The 27,000-nt window shown below is 39.8% G+C and overlaps 1 protein-coding gene across 5 annotated transcripts in view; it reads right to left on the bottom strand.

Moving 5' to 3' along the window:
* tjap1 (tight junction associated protein 1 (peripheral)) overlaps positions 1–27,000 on the bottom strand; it is a 97,669-nt gene that overhangs the window by 61,055 nt on the left and 9,614 nt on the right. For 4 of the 5 annotated variants that reach the window (XM_017690660.2, XM_017690659.2, XM_017690663.2 and 1 more), the window contains exon 2: positions 18,444–18,553. The exons of the other annotated variant lie outside the window; for it this stretch is intronic. The gene's annotated coding sequence lies outside the window, so the exon portion shown is untranslated. The remainder of the gene's footprint in view (positions 1–18,443; positions 18,554–27,000) is intronic. 5 annotated transcript variants of the gene reach the window in all.

The raw sequence follows: 27,000 nt of genomic DNA, 5'->3' as shown, positions 1-27,000 counted from the left end.
AGTGCTTTTACAGAAACACAGCTCAATTTAAAGGCTTGTCTGACATGCAATAAATGTGTCACCGTGCCTTTAGCACAAACCCATCATAAAAAGATATATTTTCTTTTTTCCTTTTTTAGGAGATCATAAGTGAAGCACAATGTCTTCCTCATCATTTATAACAGCCAAAGAAAATCTAATGCTAGAAACACAAGTGCAAAAAGATGCATTCTTTCTTTGTGAAAACAGAGCTATCAACATGCACCTCAGCACATTTCAACACATGTAAGGGGGGTGATGAGGCAAAAACACATCACAATAACTTCTGATACACAAGATTATCACCATATTTACCCCCCTATGATTTTATTCAATGGATGTGTTTGCATGCAAAGATTTTTGACAATCCCATTAAGCACATTCTGATTACAGATTAAGACGAATTTGTTTATGCTCACTCTACTCAACAATCTGAAGGAAATTCTCTGTTTACATGCTCACTACAAGTAATCCGATCCAAAATGGTGCGCACTAAGCATCACTTAGTGTAGATGTTAGTATGACAATGAACATCCAGTCAGAGCGAGATGAGCAGCAGTGAGCAGTGCTTGTGTTTTCAATGACATTAAAATGATGTCAGACTCAGAAAAACATACTTCACATGTACTTCTTAAAGAAGGCAGAGAGGAAGACGTCGTGTTCTGAAACATAAGCTGGACATCCGTCCTACCGCCATCTTTTAAAGATCAGAGCATAAACTTCGTCTCCTCTGCAGACCAGTTTCTGCTCCACCATGTTGAACTGTATAGACTTTCACGTGACATGACCCTAATCGGACTGATCAATTTCGACTGAGGTGTTTACATGAATGCTATTCCAGTTGAGCTATTAGTCAGATTATTAATGGATTATCAGGCTGCATGTAAAGGACTCTCTTTGTAGTGAAACAATGCATTTGGTCAGTGCTCTTGAAGCACTGACCAGTACTGCATCAATCAGATAAACTGGATTAGTATAGACACAAATACTGACCTTATTAAATGGACTGGGTCTCAGTCAGTCACCACTGTACAGAACCATGACTCATCTGGGTGAAAAAGGCACAGATGATTGTTTGCAGTTGATGTTTTATGCCAAAGACTCCAAGAGGCTCTTATGTATTAACCACACCCATGTTTCAGAAAGGTTCTCCGGAGGGTGTGGCACAGCTGGAACCATGGAAACATGACTGTAGTCTTTTCTGAGGAACAGTGAGTCACATTGTGTAAAGCCACACTGGCATTACAGCAAATTGGAAATTCACAGACCAGTCGTTTCTGCAGGTCTGCTGAAGAGAAAGTGCAGGTGTTTAAACCAAAGCGCTTCAAGAACCACATTAAATCAGGAAAAATTCACCTTTCATAAACAACCAAACAATGTCTTCAAGTGAGGTAATCAGATTAAGGTTTATCAAACACAGTGAAAGCTTTACGGAATACATGTGTGTGAATGAGAGGGAGGCAGGTGGAAAGGTGAAGATGCACGGAGTAGAGGTCGTAACGGTGGATGACTTCAAATATCTTGGGTCAACCATCCAGAGCAATGGACAGTGTAGAAAAGAGGTGAAGAAGAGGGTGCAGGCAGGATGGAGTGGGTGGAGATGGGTGTCAGGGCTGATGTGTGACAGAAGGATAGCAGCAAGAGTGAAAGGGAAGGTTTACAAGACAGTAGTGCGTCCTGCTATGATGTATGGTTTGGAGACTGTGGCTCTGTCTAAAAGACAGGAGGCTGAGCTGGAGGTGGCGGAGATGAAGATGCTGAGATTTTCGTTGGGAGTGACAAGGATGGACAAGATTAGAAATGAGCAGATCAGAAGGACAGTGAAGGTGGAGCAGTTTGGAGATAAAGCCAGAGAGGCCAGGTTGAGATGGTTTGGACATGTGTTGAGGAGGAATAGTGGATATATTGGTCAAAGAATGTTGGAGATGGAGCTGCCGGGTAGAAGGAGAAGAGGTAGACCTCAGAGAAGGTTTATGGATGTAGTGAAGGTGGACATGGAGATGGTTGGTGAAAGTAGAGGAGGCAATGGATAGGGCAAGATGGAGGCAGATGATCCGCTGTGGCGACCCCTAAAGGGAGCAGCCGAAAGAAGAAGAAACACAGTGAAAGCTTTCTGCAGACATCATGCAGGCAAGTCAAATTCACTTTGCACTGTAAATGTGGAGGAACCACAAAAATGCAGTCCATCAGACCTGTTCATAAGAACACAAATCAACAAGACCTGGGAAAATCCCACATGCCATAGTAAGTGTTGTGCAATATGACGACATTGACGGTTATGATGAATTATGTCAAATTACAGCGTATTGTTTTTCTGTGTATATGCTGTCGGTGCTGGGGATGCACCAAACCAACTCTCCCAGAACTCAGCATATCAGCCGATACAGTTTCCTTCTTCAACTTAAAATCAGTTTACCTCATATATTGTGCGGTTATAGTTTCATAGTTCATTCCAAAACATGACTGTTTATCTATTTTAAGAAAATTTGGTACTGAAACAAAATTTTGAAAATGAGAAAAACAAGTACTTCAGATTCAACCATATTATTTTGCTTTCTTTTAGAGCTATGATGTCTAATGATCAATACAGACATTTTAATCAGTATTACCTCCAAAATCACGCAAAAATCTGATTTTTTTTTTTGCTTTTTGAGGGGCTTTTACTTTGTAGAGAAAGAGCATTTCAAAGAACATTTGCAAAGAAACACATTTGTTTGAAATACATCTCCCTAAACAAAATAGTCTGCCTGTGATTCATAATCATAATAATTCATAATCATAAGCTGAATGAGAGAATTCAGCTCCTTTAATAAAAACAAAGGGAGAATTTAATGTTTAGCATGTTTTGGAATGACACACTTCCGATTTAGAGCAGCTGTGTCTAATGATCATTATCAATACTGGACTGATCACGTCCAGCCAATACCCGATCAGTATAATGTAGCCAGCACTGGTGCCGATATAGATGCAGCTTATTGGATCGGTGCTTCACCAGTCAGTGCTTAAAGAACACTGACCGACTGCATGTTTCATGATCAAGAAAGCATAATTACTCCTGGATAGATTGGATTAAGTGCAGCACAGTATACGAAACTGAATAAAAATCTTTGTATTAATAGTTTGGAATATTCATGTCACCAATTGATACTTTGTCTGGTACAACTTATATATATTATATATAAATAGTGATACTTTTCATTTATCATGAAGTAGTGTCCTGTGTTTTTGCCACCCCTACATTATAACAGTCACTATAACAGAAATGCACTCATTTTAAAATGAAAGTAACCAAGAATTAGGAATGCAGCCAAGTAAGTTAGCTGTGTATTATGCTACCAGCAGCGCTCGATTACAACAGCATATCGTTACCAGCAGGGGTTAACATGGGCCGAAGAGCACAGGAGCAGAGCTCCAGCACCTTCGGCCTGTGTGAATGGCTCCTACACTGTAATCTAATGGACATGTAAATAGCTTGCAATCAGTATCATTATTCAAAGTAATAAAACGCGCAGAGAGACAACCTCCATACATTTACACATCTCCCACTCCTCCAAGCTCACTCGGTTTTGCAGCAGAACGTTTTACTGTCACATCCTTATCATTCTACTGATTTTACGGTCATGCAATTGCATTGAGTCCTTTGTTTTTTTCATCAATTTTAACTTCAGTTAAATACATTTATTCATTGTGCCTCAACCTTTAAACAGCAGATTATTTGCTATTATTCATCCTTTTAATTCCAAAGCATTGTTATCCAGTAGTTTGCATAGCCAAATTCAACCATTACAACTAAAGAAGCTGAATAAAAGATTTGTTTATAAAAGTACTAAAGACACATATTTGCATGCAGATCACCAGTGTTTGAAGACCTATATCTCTTATCAGCTCCATCAGCGCAACAGCTCAATTTGCCAGTAAAGTAGGGCAGCTGGAGTTTAGAGCACTGAACACTTGGCAGAAAAACACTGCAGGTGAACCATTTCACAAGATTTGTGAAAAATACTGTCTCTACCAGCAACCTCCTGAAAACTGTAGATAACAGCAGGCAGCTGCTCTAAGATCATGGCCAGGAAGGCCAGGAAGGCCAGGAAGAGATCTGTCAGATGGGTGGCATCATTTTTCATTTTATTAGTTAGAAGACTTTAAGGTTGTCAGAAAAGAATCAGAGTACATTTAGGACATACTTTTGATTTCAAAACTTTTAAAAAGAATTCTAAAAACAGCCAAATAAATAGACTTAAATAAGCCATTAAAAGAGGAATTTCACCTATTTTCCAAAATGTCTGATGACAGAAACCAGACATTCAAAGCATTTATTTGCTCTCAAAGCTCACTTACAAAAAGTTGTTACCTGAAATGCTTATAAAAACCCTGCTCAATGCTGGAGATATACAAAAAAATAAATAAAGAAATAAATAAAGTTTTGAAACGGATCACATCAACCTACTTTGGGAAATGTATATGAGCTAAGCACAAGTTTGAAGTGGATGCATGACAAAACAAGATTCTCCATAATATTGACATCATCTTTTAACACCAAGCCCAATCCTCTGTGAGCCTTTTCAGGGTATTCTGTATATGGTGAGTATAGCCTACTCTTATCCTAGTGACACAGTTTTCCTCCACAAAGGCTTAAATCCAGCTCCACTGAGCAGTGTGTAATCCCATCAGCCCCTCAGCTCCTCGTACACCGGCCAACACAGCGCACGGTCACATGGACTGAGGGTCAGCGCTGGGCAGAGTGGACAAACTCTACATGCACGCACTTGGTGTGGATGTAGGAGGATGGGCTGAGTCAGGGAAGAAACCAGTGGCTGCGTGCACAGTGCAATATGTGGGACTGAGGCAGCGCGGCACGCACGGAGAGAGGGAGGGAGGGAGGGAGCAGTTGAGTGTGCTATGAAGTGAAGGGCCGAGTCTGGGAGCTGTCAGCACGTGAAGCTGCCTCCTCATCCTCAGACCACTCCACTAGGCCTGCCTACTGAGCATATGGCAACGGGCAGGTGGCTTTGAGTGGCAGTCGACAAACAAGCAGCCAGGCAGAGAACCAAATGAGTCATCATGAAGCACCATATACCTCAACATCACCTCCGCCTCTCTGCAGCCGCTACTGAAACTGGCACAGTCCTTTGTGTCTTTACCCTAAATTAGACTTCATTTTTACTTTATTTTAGCTCCTAGACATCACACAGGGTACACAGCAGGGCTGCAATGGTTAGTCAACTAAGTTGACCACACCATCATGAAAAATATGATTTCACATTATGCACTATGATATCTATAATGCACAACCATAAAATCGTAAGTGTGCCAGTCATTCATGCCAGCCAGTGTTTAATACAGAAACTTTCATCCAACCTTTACACTCCCACTCAGAATCATAGTGACAAAAACAAACAGTCTACAAAAAGTTTAAAACTCAGTTTAATGATGTTTTATTGATTGATTTCTTTTTTGTTGATTTGTGAAAATAAAATAAAAATTCCTCTACAGGGAACAATTTAAATATGGCATTTTTCTGGAAATTTTAAAGCACAATTTTATTCGCCAAGTTTAACAAGTCAAAAAAATTATATATATATATATATATATATATATATATAAAATCCATGTGTGCCATAACTTTTGCACAGGCCAAAATTTGTTTTTCTTTCCCCCAATATTTTAAATTCAGCAAATAAACAGTAACTGCACTTTAAAAAGTACAGAAGTGTGTTCTCCGCAGAGGATGTGTTCACTTATTTTCACGTGGCACAGTCAGAACAGTCATCATTACATTCATATTTTATGCCTGCACTGTTCGGAGGAAATGGAAGAAAATACATAATACGAAAATGTATGAGGGCCATGAATCAAAGCCTTATTACTACTGCGACAGGTGCACTTAATTACCTGAGCCTGCGTAATGTTTGTGAGAAAAACTTTAATACAGTTTGCAAAGTATTTAGATAAGCCTGTTATTCACTTGCCTTTTAATACAATTATTCTCTTCAGCATTTGTCCATTTGTGCTTTTTCTGTGATAAGACTGCTGACTCATAATTTGATTGCACGGCCTGAAAAGCGTGTTCCTGAAAATGTCTTTCAGCAATAAGCGCATTCGAAAATGTCAGCGTGGTTCTTTCGGCTGTGGTTTTGTCAGCTTCCAGTAACTCCAAAAGGATGTGCTGCTGTACTGGAGACTTGACATTTCAAGAAATATTTAATCTGCATGTTTTGGGTGCCGATATGCAAAGACTGCCTGTTTAATTGTTTCATATATTTCTCATAGAATGGCAGCAGAGAGATGTCGAGCTGTGAATCTGTTGATGGAAGTATTTTATTCAGAAAAATTTCACATTTGCATTTCTGGGCAATTCTTACTGACCACTGCCGGCATTGACTGTCTACTGAGAGACCTAATAGAGTTGAAAGCATTAGTCTGTTAGTAAAGTGCATGAAGTCTTGATTACGAGCAGCACATGTGTAAGGGCTGCTTAGACCCGTGAATTCTGAACCGAAATGGGACGGTCTGCCCTATGGCAGATTATCAGTTTGAGTCACAGCACCACTGCACCCTTGCTCTCGTCTAGTTGCGCCACTGTGACACAATCGGCCTTCAAATGCAGCCTCCAAAGGACACAGCCCCCGAACTGGGACACAGCGCTTGCGTAGTCTTTGCCATCTCAAACTACTAGAAAGCATCTTTCAAGGCAAATGTATGCAAAATGCATTAATGGGCATTTTAATAAAAAGTTACACGGATCTCTTAACTGTCAAACCAAACTTTACTGTCCCTATTGTTTGGTCAGGCTCAATGCCTTATCATTGTCCTTCTTTCCCATCAAAGTAGGCAGTTACTGAACACAAATAAAAAAAATAAAAAACACAGAAGTCTCCTGAGTAACGATGAGAAATAGGGCTGTTAAGACTCTTAAAAGATGCACTACAGCAGAAATTGCTTAAATGAAACTGGTTATATTTGAAAAGGATGTGCCGTAATGTGATGAGTATTTTTTAATATTCATAAGTTAAAGTGGACAGCCTTCTAAAACCTGGCAAGATGGATAAAGTGACCGTCAAGGCTGGGAGATTCTCCTCACTTGACTCTCCTGCTGTTTTAGAGAATTTCAGCATATACCAGCCTGTACTGTACACTCGAGCCTGTGGAGCACCAAATTCAGGCAAAAGAGAAAGACTACCTGCGAACAGGATAGCACAGATATAACAGAATATAAAGTATGGGATATTAGCCATTTCTCCTGAATCTGTTCAGACCAAGAAACAGATACAGCTGTAAAATCACAAAGATTTGCCAGTTGGTGTCGTTAAACAGCAGAATTTAAAGCAGAAACCTTACAATTCACTTCATAAGTAGCCTTTTGTTGTCCAACAAGCTGCTGGCATAATACTTGCGCCAAGATCCTACGTTAATCTCACCAAGCTAGTGGTGGTGTATATTCACACTGTATGCCAATTCTAGCTTAAACCAGAGATGTGAAAAATTAAGACCAGTCACTGGTCAAAGGATGAAGAGGAAAGCTTGTAACACTCAACATTGCATGTGTTTGTGGGCAAAGTCTCAAGAAAAAAAAGGGCAATCAGCTTGCTGGTTATGCAGCATATCTCGATGTGGACATCTGCGCAAGCGCAGCAGCCAAAACGATCCAAAAAACACGTTTTTTTTGTGCATTCCTGAGCCAAACCTATCCAGACCACAAACTATTTGAGGTTTTTGTCAGATTTTGATCAGTGATTTCAAATATGTTTTTGAAACAGTAATTTGACCTTCAATTTCGAGCATTCTGACCTCTCCCCATTCAGAGACAGGACCTTGCTCTCGCATGGCCTGGTCTTGACTGCCCGTGGCTTTGCAAACATGGCCTGCCAAGTGAACAGCCTTCGCTGAAAAGAATGTGAAGCTTGCAACAGGTCTTTGAACAACATACTCTGTATTATATATGCATGTAACGTCAATTCATTCTACATAGTGTTTCAAATTGTTGGTGCAAGACTGGATCAACAGGAGAGGCTCTCTGCTCCGTGTGATGAAAGTGTTTGAATACCTGAATACCTTCATCTTTCCAAGCGCCGAACATCAGTCTGTGCTCTACAGTCATGGCTGAAACATTCAAAAGTGGGTACAATGTTCAAAAGTGTGAGCTTCCTTTACTACATTTAATGATAATGCAGCTAAATGCAACACATATAAAGCAGCAATGTCTTGCCAGCTGCACATTATATTATACACACACACACACACACACACACACACACACACACACACACACACACACACACTTTTTTTTTTAAATGTAAGAAGTTGGAACGGGAAAATTCGAACAAGAAAGTGAAAAGTAAGGCAGCTTCAGCCCCGTGTTAAAACGACAGGTAGGACAGTTCAAAATTCACATTGACAGTTCACATTGTGTGCAATGACAATTTCCTGAAAATCTTCAGGAGAGTTTGGCCTAAAACTGTTTTTTTTTTTTTAAATAATTAAGCAACAGATTTGAACAATCAGCATAATTCCCTTTAAAATCAAATCAAGTTTATTTGTATAGCGCTTTTTACAACTGTTGTCACAAAGCAGCTTCACAGAATTCCAGTAAAGACAAGGTTTTAACATGAAATGTAAAAACCCCCAAGTGAGAAATCCAAGCTTACTTGGCTTTAAGTAGCCATGTTAGCTAATTAACTGATTCCTAGCTGATCAAATCGCACCCACTCCAAATTCTGTTTGTCATGATGTAAACATCTGCAAATGCTAACAACTCTTGAAAGAAACTGACATCAGCTTAAATAATTGCAATTAGGCAATTACATAATACCTATGAGGTCAAGGGGCAATACAAATGGGTTTCCTACGCTTCGGTCTGCTAGCATGCTCTCAGTATCACATACTATCCAGAGCTAATGGAAACTTTCTTAGACTAAATGCTGTTACAGTACAAAACGTTTAAGTGAGTTAAAGAAACGGTTCAGCATAAAATCTCATTTTTCCACTTAGGGCTGGAGCTACGAGGACAACATTGCTAACAAACAGAAGTTAGTCAAAACAAATTGTTTCTGTAAATACATCCTTAAACTTCTCTCAAGCAGCACAAACCTCATCCAGGCCTTCACTATGGTCATGCAGACTCACTGATATGACTTACCGTGAACTATAAAAGCTAGAGTGTCTTAGAGACCTTCCTAAACCAAAACACTGTCCACATTTATCTTGTTCTGTAAACACGGATGGCTGCAAATTGCTTTAAAGAGCTTTTATGTTGCAAGATGTCCACTTCCAGAGCAGTTCTGTTCAGCAACAAGAAGCAAACAATAAAAGCAGAACCAGCTCACAAACCCATACAGAGAATGGGCTCTTTTCTGCAAGAATGACATAAAAATGACCTGCAACATCCACAAAATGCCGTGCATGACAGTGCATAAAACCCCAGCATCCCACTTAACACACTAATGACCGTATCTGATTTTCTGTTTTTCATTTTCTTTGGTCCATATTAGGGGTCAACATCATTTGTCATTTTTATTTTCGCTTGTTAAAAGTACAGAGAGCTGCAGCTACTTCCTAAAATTCCACTGCTCTGTATGTACTGGCCGTTTCCATCATCCAACTACTAATTATTTCCTTGCATGAAATACATTTTTGATTGAAGAACAAAATCAAACACACATTAAAACTCATTCGCTCATTGATGCTTTTTACAAAGTAGCGGCCAATTTCACTGCATGACTGCTCAGATGTTTGCGTTGATATTCTTGCTGTAATACATTTACAGTTCTTTGTATGTGGTTAGTGCAGGCTATATACAGGTTTTAGTCTTTATCAAGGTCTTTTTGCTTGCGCCCATATACTGAAAAGGCAAGCTCTGCTTCCAATTCAAGCTCCTTCAACTCTGTCAGTGACTCATACTACACATATCAACTGTGCAGACAGATCTGTATTATTCTATTAAAGTTTCTGAGCCCCTTCATTGAGCTTCATCGTTCTTATAAACGTCACTGACTATTAAAACGTTATTGAGAACCATTTATCTGTTAATCTACAAAGACATTATGTACATTTATATATTTTACATATACACAAACACACACATTATATATATATATATATATATATATATATATATATATATATATATATATATATAAATAAAGCTCTCTCTAGGACAAAGCAATTTGAACAAAACAACGTGCTCCTCAGTATATGGAGCTTCAAACAAGCTGGGATGCCCCTGCGCCCAAGTGATGAGGTAGGCGCCAGACAACTGTCACAATGTTTAACCTCTCTAATGCTCCCCATTATGTTTAGGAACTTGGAGCACCGCATTGAAATGTGTCTGGTAGAAAACAGAGATCAGTTCCAGCATCACATGTAATGTGTAATGTAATCGATTACACACACCTCAAGGTATGTAGCAAATTTTTTGGTTTAGATAGCTTCATCCTAACGTGAGACAGAACATTCGGGGGCTCTTTCGAGTGAATTTAACACCAAGTTAGTTTTTTTTTCCCCAAGTCAAAAAAAAAAAGATGTCAATGCACAAAAGACATATAACATGGTCTGAAGAAGTTCTGTGAAATTCAATCCAACACCTCTGACTTTTATATCATATATTTCAGGCTTTAAACATATTTTAGTATATTCTTCTTTGAATTAAAAAACAAGACTAACTAAAGACTAACAAAAAAGACTAACTCGGGCAGTCGTGGGCTGGAGGTTAGGGAACCGACTCTGAACCGAAGGTTGCCAATTTGATCTCCAGAGCCGACAGCACATGACTGAGGTGCCCTTGAGCAAGACACCTAACCCCCACCTGGTCTCTGGGTGCTGCGGATAGGGCTGCCCACCGCTCTGGGCAAGTGTGCTCACTTCCCCCTAGTGTGTGTGTATTCACTAGTGTGTATGTGCCGTTTCACTTCATGGATGGGTTAAATGCGGAGGTGAAATTTCCCCAATGTGGGACTAATAAGGGTCACTAAAAACCACCACCAACACCAACCTAACTTGATTTTGAATAAAAATGTCTTTGAAACAGTAGTGTTACATGTTCATTCAAGCCATAACTAAAAAATGAACACTTTAAAACGACTCAGAACAAGATTTCTGGACTTTTTTCCCTCATCACACTAAATCTAGCCACTGGGTCTGAATGGGTAAATGCAGAGTGCCATGGGTGGAGAGTGTTGAATCATAGCTAAAGAGGAAGGACACCTGTACAATCAGGTAAACCTCTCCCCCTGAGCAATTTTATAACCCATTTGCATAGCACCTCTGATAGTTCCCTCCTATCCTGAACCAGTGGGGCTCTGCGAGGGAACAATGCAATTACACAGCATGAGAAGCAATAATAAAAACCTGAGAGAGGCAACAGAGTAGGCAGAAGGCAGGAAACACTACTGCCATCTTCATTTCAGTCAGCTACCTGCCACACTGCAACTAAATACTCTCTTCATAAGCAGCCAGGGCACAAAAGCAACAAGGCTGAAAGCCAGCGCTGGCAATGAAACCCGCACTCTGGAATGAGGCAGGAAAGCAGCGGGAGACATGTCGAACGCTACTCACGTAAGCCATGTGAAACGGACTAAATCAATTTCTACTGCAGGGAGAAGAGAGCAGAGACGTTTTACCACATTAAAAGATCTGTCGGTGTTATATTTTCAGCATGAAGCCTCAAACATAGCCATCAAGGCAGCTATTACAAACAGTCTACAATACTAAAATAATCCAAAGTACTGTTCAGTCCGCTTCAACTGCGTATCCACAGATAGATCCAGGGCAACATCTGAAAGCCTGCGCTTCTTCATCTTCAGCCGAGCTGGAAAATTATACCAAAAATGGGCAGAAAATGGGATGCAATCAGGACTAATCACTACTGACAATACCTCTTCAATCAAAGTGTTGCACGGCAGCGTGAATAATAATTATAGAAATCTAAGAAATGATTCTGCTGTAGCCATGTAAGCAATCCATCACGGGGAAAAGTGCATTACTGCGCCAAAGAAAATGAACCACTTCTTCTCAGACTTAAAAAGGTCTGAATCAAGCGTTTATGCAATTAACAGAACGCTCCAATTACAACCTGATCGAGTGACTAATAAAACCCTGCTGAGAAAAAAAAAAAAAAAAAAAAAACACACACACACGAGTTCCAGAGTGAGCTATATAAACTTAACCCGTCTGTGGAAGAGAGACAGAGTCAGGCAAAGCCTCTAAATTCCAGCATGGCTATGGCAATAGGTCACCATTGTTTCTGTGATACTGACTCTGAAATGCAAACGTGTTACACCAATCAGGCATTACATTATGACCACCTCCTTGTTTCTAAGCTCAGTGTCCATTTTATCAGCTCCACCTACTATATAGGTGCACTTTGTAGTTCTACAGTTACAGACTGTAGTCCATCTGTTTCTCTACATACTTTGCTACCCTGTTCTTCAGTGGTCAGGACCCCCATGGACCCTCACAGAGCAGGTACTATTTGGGTGGTAGCTCATTCCCAGCATTGCAGTAACACTCATGTGGTGGTGGTGTGTTAGTGTATGCTGTGCTGGTACGAGTAGATCAGACACAGCAGTGCCACTGGAGATTTTAAACACCTCAGTGTCACTGCTGGACTGAGAACAGTCCACCAACCAAAAATATCCAGCCAACAGTGCTGAGAATGATCCACCACCCAAACAGTACCTGCTATGTGAGGGTCCATGGAGGTCCTGACCGCTGAAGAACAGGGTAAACGGGGGCTAACAAAGTATAAGAGAAACAGATGGACTACAGTCTGTAACTGTAGAACTACAAAGTTGGTGTAAATTAATAAGCATTTATTTTTATTCTACATCTGCAGAAAAAAAGACTTTGTATGAATGAATTAATTCATTTTTAGTATGAATTACCACCCAAGCACAAAAGGCAAAGAAAAGTATAGGCATAATAAGCTGAATAATGTTATGCATCTACACAATTTCACTCATTGTACAGTACTGTACAAAATTCAGAGACCACTCTTCATTTATGAATTTCCAGTCAGAACAACCATTAAGTACTACTTTTGCAAAAAACTGAACAGAAAATGACAGAAGCCTCAACAAATAAATAAACCATCACTTTTTTCAGTGTTTAAATTGTTTACACATTTTCTTCATTACAGCTACCATTTCATTTGGGAGTCCAGTCTTAGCAGTTGGTTGCATTTTATACTTTTCACTATCCAAGAAATCCCAAACTACAAATTTAGATTCACCAGTCCACAAAACCATACTCCACATCTCAGATGTACAAGTTTTGGTGTTCTATTGTGATTTTGCTTTTCTTTCATTTCCTTTTCTCAGTAAGGTCTTGTTAACAGCTACACATCCTTTCAGACTCATAGTGCTGAGTTGTCTTCTCACAGTGGAAGGATGGACAGAAACACTTGTGGTTGAACAGCTTGATTTTCTCCTCTCCCTCTCTCTCTCTCTCTCTCTCTCTCAAAGATCCCATTTATCTGATGAGGAGAGTTTTGGTGGTCTACTTGAAGGTTTGTTAGGAGCTCCATACGCAAGCTGGCAAACATTTCGCAAAAGTAAATTAGATCTGTATTAGTTAAGCATGGCGAGAAACTAAGAATGAACTCATTACAGCACCAGTGAACTTGCATTTATTCACAGGGCAATTACAGCGAGAGAGCAGCAACAGCCTTGTAGGTTGGGTCAGCATGTGGTAAGAAAGAATAGACAGAGATGAGCCATAATGGCATTCAAAGAGGCAGTCAAGGGAAGCGCATACACCTGCATAAAGCGGAGAGGCACGTCAGGCCTGAGGACAGATGGAGACGCCAAGTGAAGCATGAAGTAATATTTCCCTTTCGTTAACTCGCTGGTGAACGAACCTACAAAGAGAGACACATACAGACACATGCCTTCAGCCCAGTGTTGCCTTCAGCTCTTTCCCGCTCACTCCATTTCCCCCCCTGCACCTCCAGGCTCATTGGAAAGAAGCAGCGATTTCATGGCTCACACTCAGTGCAGGGAGGACAATTTACGCGGCGGTTATTCAACAGATGTTAGAACAGCTTGTGATGGAAGAGTCCTAAAGAGACGTCAGCGCGAGCCAGTCATACACTTTAGACTGGTGGGCTGCAGGAGGGGCGGACATATTTCATCTTCATTCCTATTCAGCTAATTTTCTGAGCTCTTTGACCTTTTGCTGTAGCAGAAAACAGGGTGGGATAAGAAGTGAACACAGAATAAGTGGAAAAAAATTGTGTTTTCCATCTTCTCACTTCAGCAATCAGGAACAAGTAGGAGCACTGCAGGGTTATCTTGGAGAGTTTCAGAAGAACATGCAGAGAAAACTGGGATGGTGAGGGAACTGCATGGCTGGAGATGCCAATTTAAACTGAGAAGAACTGCATACGCAACAACTGAATCACACTCCTCTGAATAACACTCGTCTCCCACAGACAAAGAGTTTGCTTTGCCTACTAAAACATGTCTGTCCAGCAAGCTTAGGGCACTGAGTACTGCTGCAACCAGATATTTCTAAACTGCTAATAATTAACTAAATTAACTTATGTTTTCTTTTGGTTTAATTCAAGCATTTTGTCTGTGCAACAAGCACATTCTTCTGTTAAGGTGCTACGAAACAATGTAGGCCGTATCACTTCCAGTCATGCATTACAATCTGTCAAAATAACTAAAGGCTTTATATGAACTCGCAGAGCATGCTGACAATAAAAAATCTAGTGTTGACTGTTGTCCACCAATTGTGGACCTAAAGCAAACAAATACACTCTTAAAACCGACATGGACGTATGCTTTGAAGAAGAGCCTTTAACTGGTGTATAACTAGGGGTGCAAAACTGGAATCAGTCGATTTTGGCACATGCCAAATTCCGACAAGTTTGGCCTGATATGTTGCAGTTTTCTGATGGAAATAAAACAGATGAGGCAGGTGAGGGTGCTCGCACTGTATTTGAATGCTGCTGTTACTGATAACAAAATGTCACCGTACAATTACACATCAATGTGTTTGTTTTTATTTATTAATGTCATCTTTCCTTCGTCAAACTCAGTCAGAGAACAGTTACTGACCTTCAGAGACGTTTCACCTGATATCACACTTCTTTTTTTAATATATATAAACTGAAAAGTTCCTCACAATGGGCACGCTGACTTTGGTCAACCTGGCGACGAGGCAAATTGGCAGGAGCACTCGTGTGACTGAGACAGTGTGGGTTTTGTACACCTTTGTCTTTATTCCTCTCCAATCTGCGATCTCTATGCAACTAAATGGATCTATTAAACAAATCCAACAAGGACTTCTAGACCTCATCTGCCCTTGTTCTTTACAGAGACCAGGCTTTCTGAACCCCAGACAGCACACTTTATAATCCGCCGGATGAACCTAGAAACGATGCAACGTGTAGAAACTGCTGGCTGATCCGATGTATGTGAATGTAGAAAGAGAGAGATCCATCTGTGAACCTACAGTACAGATTTGCACAGAACAGTAAAATAAAAAGCCTGGAGATGAGTCAAGGTGTGCATCTTAAATATAATTTCAATAGATTATGATACAATTATGTTCCCTGTCTAAAGGTACTGAGACGTACCCTTGAGGGTACCACCCCTGTGACAGGAGAGGTACTGCTCCAGTGAGAGTTTTTATACCTTTATTTCTGAGATTGTTGACACCTTTATGTTTAGGAGTGTATACAAAAATCATACAAACAGCAGATAAGAAAGGGCTTCTGGAGAATTGTGGAACCAGTCTTAGTGACATTATTATACTGATGTTTTGGTATAGAAACACTGTCTAGCCTTCTTCCTTAAACAGGTTCAAGGGTTCGACAGGAAAGCAGTGAGGACTGCTGAATGCTTCTTGAGGCAGTAGATACACAGCATTTTCCCCTTTCCCGGAGGTGGCAAAATACCTGTTGCAACAAAATATCTGTTGCCAAGACCATCCTGTCAAAAACGTTTGTGAAAATTTCAAAGCGAGGCACCGAATCTGCCTTGGCTCTGAGCTGTTTTGAATCCTGAGGCCAAATTTGCTCCACTTATTTCTCCATGTTGTGGCAGGATTTCCTGTTTCCACTTTTGCATGTGTTTATTCAAATGTTCAGGATCTAGTTCCACCCCCTCACCACCAGACCGTGGCTTAAACAACCAGTAAAAATAAATAAATAAATAAATTGAAATTATGTTTGGCTTGCAGACAAACCACAAACTCCAACCTGGGATTTCGCTCATCTGTCACTGTTGTTATTCTTCCAGACAGAATAACACTAGGAAATCTGGTCCTCTTCAGCTCTTACAGAGTTAGTGTTGAAATTCAGAATGCCAGTATGTCCCTGCAGGACTCTTATAACTCCTAACCCATGCGGCCCCACCTTCCACCTGCCCAAAAGGGCTGCAGGAGCAAATAGAAGTAGTTTCCTGCATCTGGTTTACAGAGGATTCTTCAGTGTCCCAGCACACTCTGAGCCGCACAGTGGATCACTGTGAAGGAATGCTAACACAAATTCCCATACAGGCACCAGAGGGCCCCCAAATGAGGCTGAGCCCCTTTCATCACAACTCCAATATCACCAGCAAGCCCCCACGAGCTTGGCAAAGTTTTACCAGCTCGGCTTCATATGAGTTGTCAGCTGCAAATCCCTCCGAGACCTCAGAGAATATTGGACACAGGCACTTCTAATCCAGTATAGACTTTTTTCTTTTATTGCTTTTAGTCAACTTATTGTATTCCTCACCCTATAGGCTGAGGGCAGAGTCACCAGCAGCCTGTCCACTTACACAGTCAATCGCACTTGAATTAAATGCAGTTACTATGTTGGGTTTTCCAGTTTCCAATTTTTTTTTCCTAATTTTCATATTTCATTAACTCCAACGTAAAAGTTTTTACTAAAGTTTTACTGAAGTTTTCACTGCAGCATTACCAACAATATATATTAGAAACCAGAAGACATACAGTATATGTAGCTTTCAGTGGTTGCTTTTATGAACAAAACAGCTATATTTGCACTGCAGAATCCTGGTACCAGACGCTAACACTCTGAACTTAACAACAAATTTCTCTAGTTATGACCATTTTTTCTTAAAAACACAGAACTGCATCAGGGATGTGCATGGTACTTCAGTAGTCTGTCATCCATTCAAGGTGCCAGTGATCAAATACTAAAATCACTAGTGAAGAATTTGTTGTGTTTCATTACCGAAACACAGAGAAAATATACAGACCAAAACTTCAGTCAAACCCAGATTTTATGTTTTAAGATAACTGTAAAATGACAAAGTTGGCTTGTATTCGTAAATATGTTATTTTATACTTCAAAATGTGACTCCATAAACATGGATATGCGTTGTTAACAAGGTAGTTGCAGAAGCATATTCAGTGCTTTTGATACCTTTGATACCTTCTTACAATTTATTTAAGGGTGTCCTGATTCATTTTTTCCCTGTTTTGACAAAAAAGTGGCTAATTTAAACAAAGCGGAAACACTGTAGCTGCATATTACATTATTAGGAATTTTAGGATTCCTCTTTAAAACTAGTTCAACAAGGCAGACATTTAACCACTTCATGTTCTGAAAACGCTCCTCACTACTGCAGGCTGTAGATATAATCTGATTGTCACCTCTCGGACAGAGAACCGGAACTGTATCTGGCTTATATTTCTGCAGATATCTGATCCATTATAATATGCATGGATCAGACATTCCTAAATTAATATCACAAACAGTAAAAATTAGGACACTTTCAGACATATTATGGCCAGAAGTTTTAAATATCTAGTTTAAGACTTCACAAGACTTTTATATTCTGCAGTAATCCTGGTTAAGGCGGTAACTAAGAAGACAAACAGCACAGGCTAGGCTGACATTCGGTCCAGAAATAGGTAAAATATTGGGCACATGCTGGCACACTGTCCAATAAAAAGGGGGAAAAAAAAACACCAATAGAGAACAAGGAGTTTGCATCATTATCCAGTGTGCTAGTGGTTACCTGTAGTTTTAGCTTACTGGATCATCCGAGGCAGCCTCCATTATGTCACCCATCTGAGACCTAAACTTAACGACCCCCCTCCCCTTGAAATGTATTACTCTGCATGACGACACATTTTGTGTAACACCAGTGCTGTCACTTTAAAAAGGTAAGCACACAACCTTACAGCAATTTCAGCTGAAATACTCCTGTAGTTTTCTCTCCTAATTTGAGATTAACCAAATATCTGCCCATGACCTATTATTAAATGTTACCAAATATTCAAGTTAGTCAGAATGCACATCCCTACTCTGTATACAAGCAAACAGTACTGAAAATGACACTGAAAAATCAGTAAAATCCCCCCTGAACACAAACAGCAAAGCACACAGACAAGTCACAGGCTTAATTAAAGATGACGTGAACTCCATCATCTAAATCCAGTACCAATGTCGATGTTTTGGCCAAGCTTACTTTGTGAGAAGCTATCTCAGGTATTAATTTATTCCCATAATCCAGGCATAGCAGAGAAATCTTTTCCAGGCATGTTGAAACATCCACTCCAGAGGTACTCGGTACTCCCACTACAGAGACAGAGAAGAGGCACAATGTATTAGAAATAAGGGGTTTCAATTTCCAACAGACACTAACACCACATAAAGAGATCATTTTAGAGAGCAGTGTGGAGATGATGGGTTTGGCCAGGTTACTGCAAGACACACTATTTGAGGACACGCTCACCAGCTGCTATGGAAAAGGCTGCAGTGTCTTAAGCAATTCCTATAGAGAATAGCCCACTGCCAAGACGGCCTACTCTCAGCTCTATCGCTCGAAATGCAGGAGATGGGCCAAAGCACATTCAACATGACAACCGCTCCTTTCCTTGTGTATCGTATGCACCAAAAGATGGTGTAAATGTGCACAAATGAGCCGGATGCGTGCGTTCCAGCAGGACAGAAACAGCAGCCAAACAGTGAAAGAAATTTGTAATAACTTTACGTTTCTTTTATAGTGGATGACCTCTGGCTTGTGTTCTTAGGGGAGGCTGAAACGTTGCTGAAGCGGCTCTTTTCAGTCCTTTGACATGTGATTCACAGCTCCTGCGAGAGGATGCACTCAACCAGCCGTAATGTGCAACCTGTGAAGTCCCTAAGAAAGGCTGAAACCTATGGCAATCCTTGGATAGCTGCAGAAATCTTCAGGTAGCAGTGCTACAAGAGTGGGATCGGGCCATTGAGACCACACTTAAAGATAAACAACCTGCATGTAGAGCAGAGGTGTTTAATCTTGCCTACACAGGGACAGTGTGGCAGCAGGTTTTTCATTCTAAATTTATTCAGATAAGGCTGGACACACCTGATGTAGAGAGCACAACAGGCAACAAACTAGTACCTTGTCCACAACTAATGGTGCATTTACATTGGTATGGCTAGACATACTGGTATTTGGTAATGCGGTATACTGCAATATTAATGCAGTTGCATAGAGGTGGGCAATATTGTGATGCTTCAAGAAGACAAAAGTAGTGTCACATTTAAAAAATGTACTACCAGAAACTATGAATTCAGTTATATGTACTCTGTATTTCACATGTTGCACTGAACTTCATTCAGTTAAGCAGGAATAACTGATCCTCTCTTTGTAATCAACCATGCAAGGAAGGTTTTCTGAGTACTAAAGAAATCCACGATATGCTCAAGAAAGCAAACAGTGACTAAATTCATCACAGTAACGATAACGGTCATACTTCCTAGCCCTACAGTTGCATAATTTTTTAAAAAGACAGCAGTTCTTCATTTAATAAACTGGTCATGGTCACATGCCGATCATGTGTTACATTCCCAAGCTGCTTAGACCAAAAATGCTGATGTAAACAATAGTAAGCACAACAGCAGCAAAGCAGCAAGTTAAGGACATATTGTCAAGGACCTGAGCGAGAAGGCAGAGATAGTGCAGCTTTATTGTTAACTTCTGTAGCTGATGTTAGCCATGTTAGCATTGTACACTGAGGAGAAAAGACCTTGTGTAGAAGACAAGTCCATCGGCATCCAGGGCTGTTAGCTCTAGTTACTTACCCTATTTATTCATCCTAATCCGGCATGAAAACCTATTGACTCCCTGTGGCCATATCTGAATAATAAAACAAAGATTTCTTTCTCTGCTGCTATTTTTCTGTGCAACACCAGTGCTGTCACCTAAAAAGGTACACCTACAATCCTACATTCATTTCAACAATTTTTTGTAACGTACATCCTCAGCACCTGTCTGGTGCAGTTATTTAAAACAATGACATACAGAACATATTTTGTTCAGCCTGAAATGTGTTTTTGTTTCGTATGAAATATCATAATATTGTACACCATGACAAAAAGGTAGGTAATTATTAGGATATAAAGTATTCATATCAGCACATGCTTAGTTCCTGCATGGCAAAGTTGGAATGAACACAGTCTATAGCCTGCAAAATCCAAAAGAAGCCTTACCAAGTCAAAATGCATGTAATACTTTGAGTTTCAAAGTCGTCTATGACAAAATTAATATTTTCCATAACACTGATAGAGCTGTAACAGTTTGGGATGCTGAAACTGAACTTGACCATATATTGCAATCAACATCAATCAAAACACTGACATCCGACCAAATGTCTTCCCACTTTGAATTTTAGAGGGACAATGGTAGTGTGTGAATACAAGGGTTTTTGTATCGTTTTCTGTCATGTATAGTAAGAACCACAACAATGTGATAACTGCAATAAATATTTCATACACTGAGTAATAGACAACAATGATGCAAACACCACCTGACCAATATAAACGCACTATAACCTTCTTAACTGAACTCTGTTTTCACAGAGAGGGTCACTCAGACAGTATCAGCAGTGCTCCACTACATCAGCCTGAGCGCTGGATGGCTTACATTACCGCTCTGCTCATAACATGAGTGCAGACATGTGACTGACAAAAATAGGCATCAGTCTGTGTGAATAAAAGGACTGTCTCACATCCAGGAGTACTCATCCTCATCTTCCAGCAGAAGTCAAGACGACGCACAGAGACAGAACCTCGTCCAAAAAAAAATTTAAAAATAAAAATAATAAACGACCCCTGTCTCAGCACCAATACTGGCCCTTAAACACAGTAACTGTGTCAGCCATGGGGATAAAAATACTTAAGAACAATATCTAGCACCTAGCGCACACATGCTGGTACAAGAAAATTAACGTTTACAACATGGGTTGATAAGCAGCAGTAAGAACGCTCATGGCAAAATCTGTAACACCAGTGTTTTGTAGGAAAAACATGTTAGTGGAAGCCCCTTATTTAAATGGTTGATCCAAGCATCAGTCAGTAAAAACTCACCTACTGCTGCGTAGCCACCTGCAGTCTGAGTTAATATCAGTTCAGGCTGTTCAGAAGAGTGAACATCACAAATGCGTAAGGAACCGCCAGTCTCATGCATTAATGGCAGCCTTTAGCCTTCATTTAGTCCTCAGCATAGCAGCCCATAGTATCAGTACTGGTACTCAGTATCAGCTGACACTTGACGATAAGGTATCAGTGCCAGAAGGGAAAAGTGGCATCAATGCTTCTCTTAAAAAGACCCTATAAAACCTAGTGATACACCAAAACTAAAATTTCTGGATAAAAACGAGACCAAAAGCGAAGACACATCTGGCCGAAAAATAAACTGGAAACGCCAAAGAAAAAAACAAAAATTGTTTGTTTTCTTGAATAAACACACTATACATAAAAACTACAACTCGATTAAAAAAAAAAAAAAAACACTTAAATTACTGATCAAATTTGCAATCAGTAAGACTAAAATGAGCCAGTAAACAAAAACATTTAACGTAAAATTGTGTGGATCATGAAATCAAACATCCTCAACAACAGAGAAAAATGAGTCATCAATTTTTAATTCATTATTAATTTTGTTTTTATTACTTTTTAGTCACAGACTGGAAAGACTCCAACTTCTAGGGAAAGGAAACAGTGAGCAGGAGACAGGAAAGAGATAAGGCCTCGTACTGTATGAGTCAATGAATGTCCCTCCATGTCTTGGCAGCATCATGAGATGGCACTTGCAACAGACACTTCCACCCCCAGGGCTCTTAATATACAAGCAGACGGCACGTACACTTAAAACTCATTTTAACTGACTAACAATGACTGTACCAGCAATTTGGCCCAAGTGAAATCCCAACAGCTTAATTATAGCCCAACATTAACTGCCGATCCTCAGCAATACATTTCCTATAAAAAGACAAAAGAAAAAATTCCAAACTAATTTCCAAGCAAGAACAATCAGAGCATGGAGAGGGCCAAACCATGTGAAGCTGTCCATGGGCTTCTTCTACATGCCTGCAGGACTAAAGCAATGGGCTGCTGTATTCTGCCATGCTGAGATCTAGAGAGTTAAGCTCTCACCAGCAGCTGGTGTGGGTGTGTGCAGTGGACTGGTCTGAGCTCAGGGCGAAAGATGTTTGTTGCTGAGCTTTACTGTTCCTCCTTCCTTGGGCATTATCAGAATTACACTTACACACAGGAATTCTGTTAATATATATGAGGACTGAAAGAAAGGAAGCAACAAGTTAAAAATCCTGAACAAATGGTAAAAAACGGTTTAAATGCATGGTATCATTACATAGACTACAAGCAGGAAGCAATGAAGGAGAAAATCTGGCTCTTTATAGATTAAGGTGTTAATGCCAATGCTAAAGCTAGCTAAGCACATTGTGAATCAATAATATGAGCCACAAGGAATGAAAGCTGAATCTTTATCATCATCCAACGTTTAATCCACTGTAAACAACAGACAAGCAGATCACCTTTAATTGGTGGGATATGTTGAGGTTAAAGACCCTGAGGATAAGGAACCTCACATGCTCACAATGTCAGTCAGTTACCAGGTCACAATCAGGTAATGATTCGCTGCTTTTTACTTCTGGACAGTAAACTATGAGAGAGTAGAGAGACAAAAAGGCAGTAAATCGAGCTCATGTTAGTGGCTGAAATGTTATATGATCAAAAGGCTTCATAAATGTACAAAAACTAAACTCTTCCATAAAATTTCTATGTAAATGCTTGTCCACTGTGTGACCATGAAACATGCAGGAATTTTCTTGGGTAAGACCGGAACAGAATCCTCTTATGCAGATAACTGTGTGTAACATAACCACAGTAAATGGCTAAACCTGGGGGGAGTGTTTACGCAGACAGAGGGCTGGAGTGTAGAGAGAACTTTTCTACCTGAAGTCACTGTTTTTTTGTGATCCAACACGTGTGTGCAGCAGTTTAGCTCTGCCCACTTCAGCCCAGACTTCTTTTTTAAGGAGGCACAATAAAGGGCAGCCAATAAGAACAGCGTCTATTTACACATCAGTTATAAATGGAACAGCAACAAAACCCGTCTGTTTAGGGAATAAACAGAGGTTAGAATAAACAGAGGTTAGAATATGGTCATGTAACAATTTATTAGGACTGTTTTTGGTACACAAACTTTATGGGTGGACCTTAAAGAAACAAAATACATAAAGAGCAAAATATGGGCCTTTAATGTACCATGGGCAGGCGGGTGGACAAACAGACTAGCCTGACTAGCGGGCTGCTATGCTGAGGACTAAATGAAGGCTAATGTTGAAGAAAAAGCACAGCTCTGTAAAACTGCGGATGTACTATGGTTTCAGTTTTAAAGTGGTTTCTAAACTGTAATTATTCTATAGTTCTATAATAATTAAGAAAGGTTTGTGTGATATTAGCAATTCCTAACTGACTGAGTGCTTTGCATCACATCTTTTTGCCTGCTGTCAAACTGAAGATGTTTTGTATGTTGTCTGAAACCCGACGCTGTGGTCTGAGGACGTCCTAAAGTGTCCAACCAAATATAGGCTGCTTTTTATACAGCCATGCAATCTGCCTGCAGCAAGCAGCACATTCAACCAGTGTAGCTCAACAGCTGAGTTTCTAGAACAATATCATCGATGTTAGGAACAACAAATATAGCAATAATGTAGGAAAATCACCAAACGTTTAAGAGCTCAGTCACGTTCATCTGTGCGGGAATAAGAGCAGCACAACAGGGACATAAAACGTAAAGTTGAATATCACCACAACAGTATACGAAGATCAATTATTATGCCTGACTAGATATGCTGCAAGTAGATTTGATTTTTTTGCTGTGTATACAGAAATCTAACTAACCACTTCTTTAAGCAAATTAACAAAAAAAAAAAAAAACACAAAAGCATCACTCACTTTTTTTTTATGCATCAGAACTGCAAGCACACTTTGTGCACTGTAAGGCTGAGCAAGGACACAGCATCATTGACGTGAATCACAGCTCTTATGAAGCGTCAAAAGCTATTTGACTATAACGCCGCACCCTTGTGGAGAACTTGCAGCCTGTGAAACGTGAGCGAGTTTCATGAGATACTTCAGTATAAAACCTCCTAGGATTCCCTGGACACATTTACAGGCTATAACCACAAATTTTAAATTAAGTATATTTTTATTTTCCATATTAGCCTACAAAACTAAAATATTTAATTCCTAAAATGTTTATGATGGTGCACATTTACTAGGACAGTAGGTTTTACTGCTTTATACATTTTACCACACGGTTTATGCACTTTACAATGAGAGTGAATAAACTTCACACTCAACCACTTTTTCCAAGCTAGTAGCTCAGGATACAGTAGTTTTTGAACTGTGCATGTGTGTGTCTTGTAACTGCTCATATATCTGATGGTTAAGTTACTCGTTCTCCAGGCAAGAGACCAGTGCAGGGAACCACTCCTAACTTGTGCAATCTAATTTGACCTGTATTTGTTCTGTTATCGCAGCCTGTAATAATTTGTTTATTGCAGGCACTCAAACTGTGACAACAATAAATCATGACATTGTGCAGCCCTTATAGGAATACTTGTGTCTTGCTGTGGTGGTAGGAATTTTTATTCATTACTGGGGGCTATTACCATAGTAAATCTTGTTGACTGTCACTAGGTAGGCATGTTTTTCCACTTGCAGCAGGCTAAATTCAAGTTGAAGTAGTAGCCTCTTAAATTCCTTGGAATCACCGGTGGTTCCAAAACACTGTCATATTCTTCATAACAGCTACATTCAGAAGGTGGGCGTCGTATGAGAGCTGCAACGTCTTATTTCCAGCCAAACAGACGGCGTAATTTTAAATCCTTATTATAAAAGAAGCTGAACTTTTTTTCCTACTGAAAGTCGACCCATTTTTCCACAAACCTGGGCTATAAACTATTAACAGGTGGTGTCTTTTCAGTGATCTGCCCTGTAAAAATTACTATTATAAAATTATACAAAAAGTGTCTAAGACTTTTGGCCCTTAAGCAGTAAATTGTAAGCATATAGCGATATGTGTGATCATAAAACACATTCTGTTAATTTGACTGGAACTCTTACAAACAAAACAGAAATAAAATGTGCACTCATTCTATGCAGTTACTGAATAATTGGCCTTATGATTTGGTCATATAAATTTCATGTCCGTTACTGCCACGTCCTGTAACTGCAGCACATAGGGCAGAGCCGGAGATAAGATTTCCTGATAACAGTGATCTAATAAAGACTCAAAATACAAATGTTCAAGCTCAAAGCCCAACGTCCTCCCAACATTTAACTTGTACAATTCCCAGAAGAACCTAAACGCAAGACCCTTTATTTTCTCAAGACAAAAATCACATTTGGCCTTTTCTAGACAAACAGACACCAGCACACCGAGATAATGATAAACCACAACCAAACGCTGAAGTCTAGACAAGGGGCTAAAACAGCATGATCTGAGCTGAGAAAACATTCTAAAGGTGGTAGCTAGAAACTACGATGGCAACAGAGAAAAGGCACGGCTATATTGCAGGTCACAGATAATTGGATTCAAGCAGCAAACAAACAAAACAGAGCCCTGACAGGCTGACAATGAGAGCAGACAGCAGAAGGGCAAATTTGCACAAGAATTGAATGGTGGTTACTGAAGAGCATTCCACCAAAACGGGGGCACAGCGGTGAAAAGAAACGCTTCCACACAGCCTTGATGACTCAATACCCCTCCCATTCAAAAAACCTGCATGAAGGCTTGGAAGCCCTAAAAAACACAACACCGAATGTAACAGTACATGGAGACACAACTCTGTGCCTGTTGGTGCAGTTAATACAAAAACGTTCTTCTACATAAATGTTTATGAAACTTGGCACGGAGTCGACTTATGCTTAAATACAGCCAAACAAACAACATATATGGTTGTATTTGTGAGAGTCTTTCCATAATACTGCCAGTTTAACCCAACTCATTACCAACAAAGCTAGCCAGGTTTCATCCTCCATCTTCATAAAAACAATGCTGAATTTGGCTTCAAGACTTCACAGATAGTAAAGTCAAAAGTAAAGAAGACAAAAGTAAAAAGTAAATAGAAAGTATATAAAAAAAAAAAAACAAACAAACATGCACATACGTTTAGGTGATTCTTATGACAAGTCTCTGAAGAAAATGTTTGTTTGCAGATGAATTTGCAACACATTATTTTGCAGAGCGTTTAAAAACTTCACCTACAGCTGGAAGATTTTTTTTCCCCAAAAAAACTTAATTTCTTACAAAAGTTAACCCAATAACAGAGCTTGTGAAATACCTGTAGATAACTTAGACTGATCAGAGGCAACCACACCTCCGCTTACCGGCTGTTGGGTGCACTACATTCAGAAGTTAGGCCACAAGCTAGAAAAGTGGATATTCTGGTCTTCTTGTTTTAAAAATAAATAAATAAACCTTAATTTATAGAAGATATTCACATCTACAGTTTGCTGGGTCTTCTCAGCCACTGTTGATGTAAGACTTTATTTGGATGGTCCACTGTAGATGCTCAGTCTATCTTCAACTATTCAACTAAATATCAACTAAATGCAACTGAACTTGAAGTTGTGTGTGAAAGACTCTATTAAGTCTATCCCTAAACCTTAAACCTAAGCCTAACCTCAAGGCAAAACATACACCTACACCTAAACCCAACCTTAAC

The sequence above is a fragment of the Pygocentrus nattereri genome, chromosome 5, assembly GCF_015220715.1.
Source record: "Pygocentrus nattereri isolate fPygNat1 chromosome 5, fPygNat1.pri, whole genome shotgun sequence".
Classification (NCBI taxonomy): Eukaryota; Metazoa; Chordata; class Actinopteri; order Characiformes; family Serrasalmidae; genus Pygocentrus; species Pygocentrus nattereri.
Note: the sequence above shows the minus strand (reverse complement) of the source record. Positions and strands in the feature narration are given on the sequence as shown.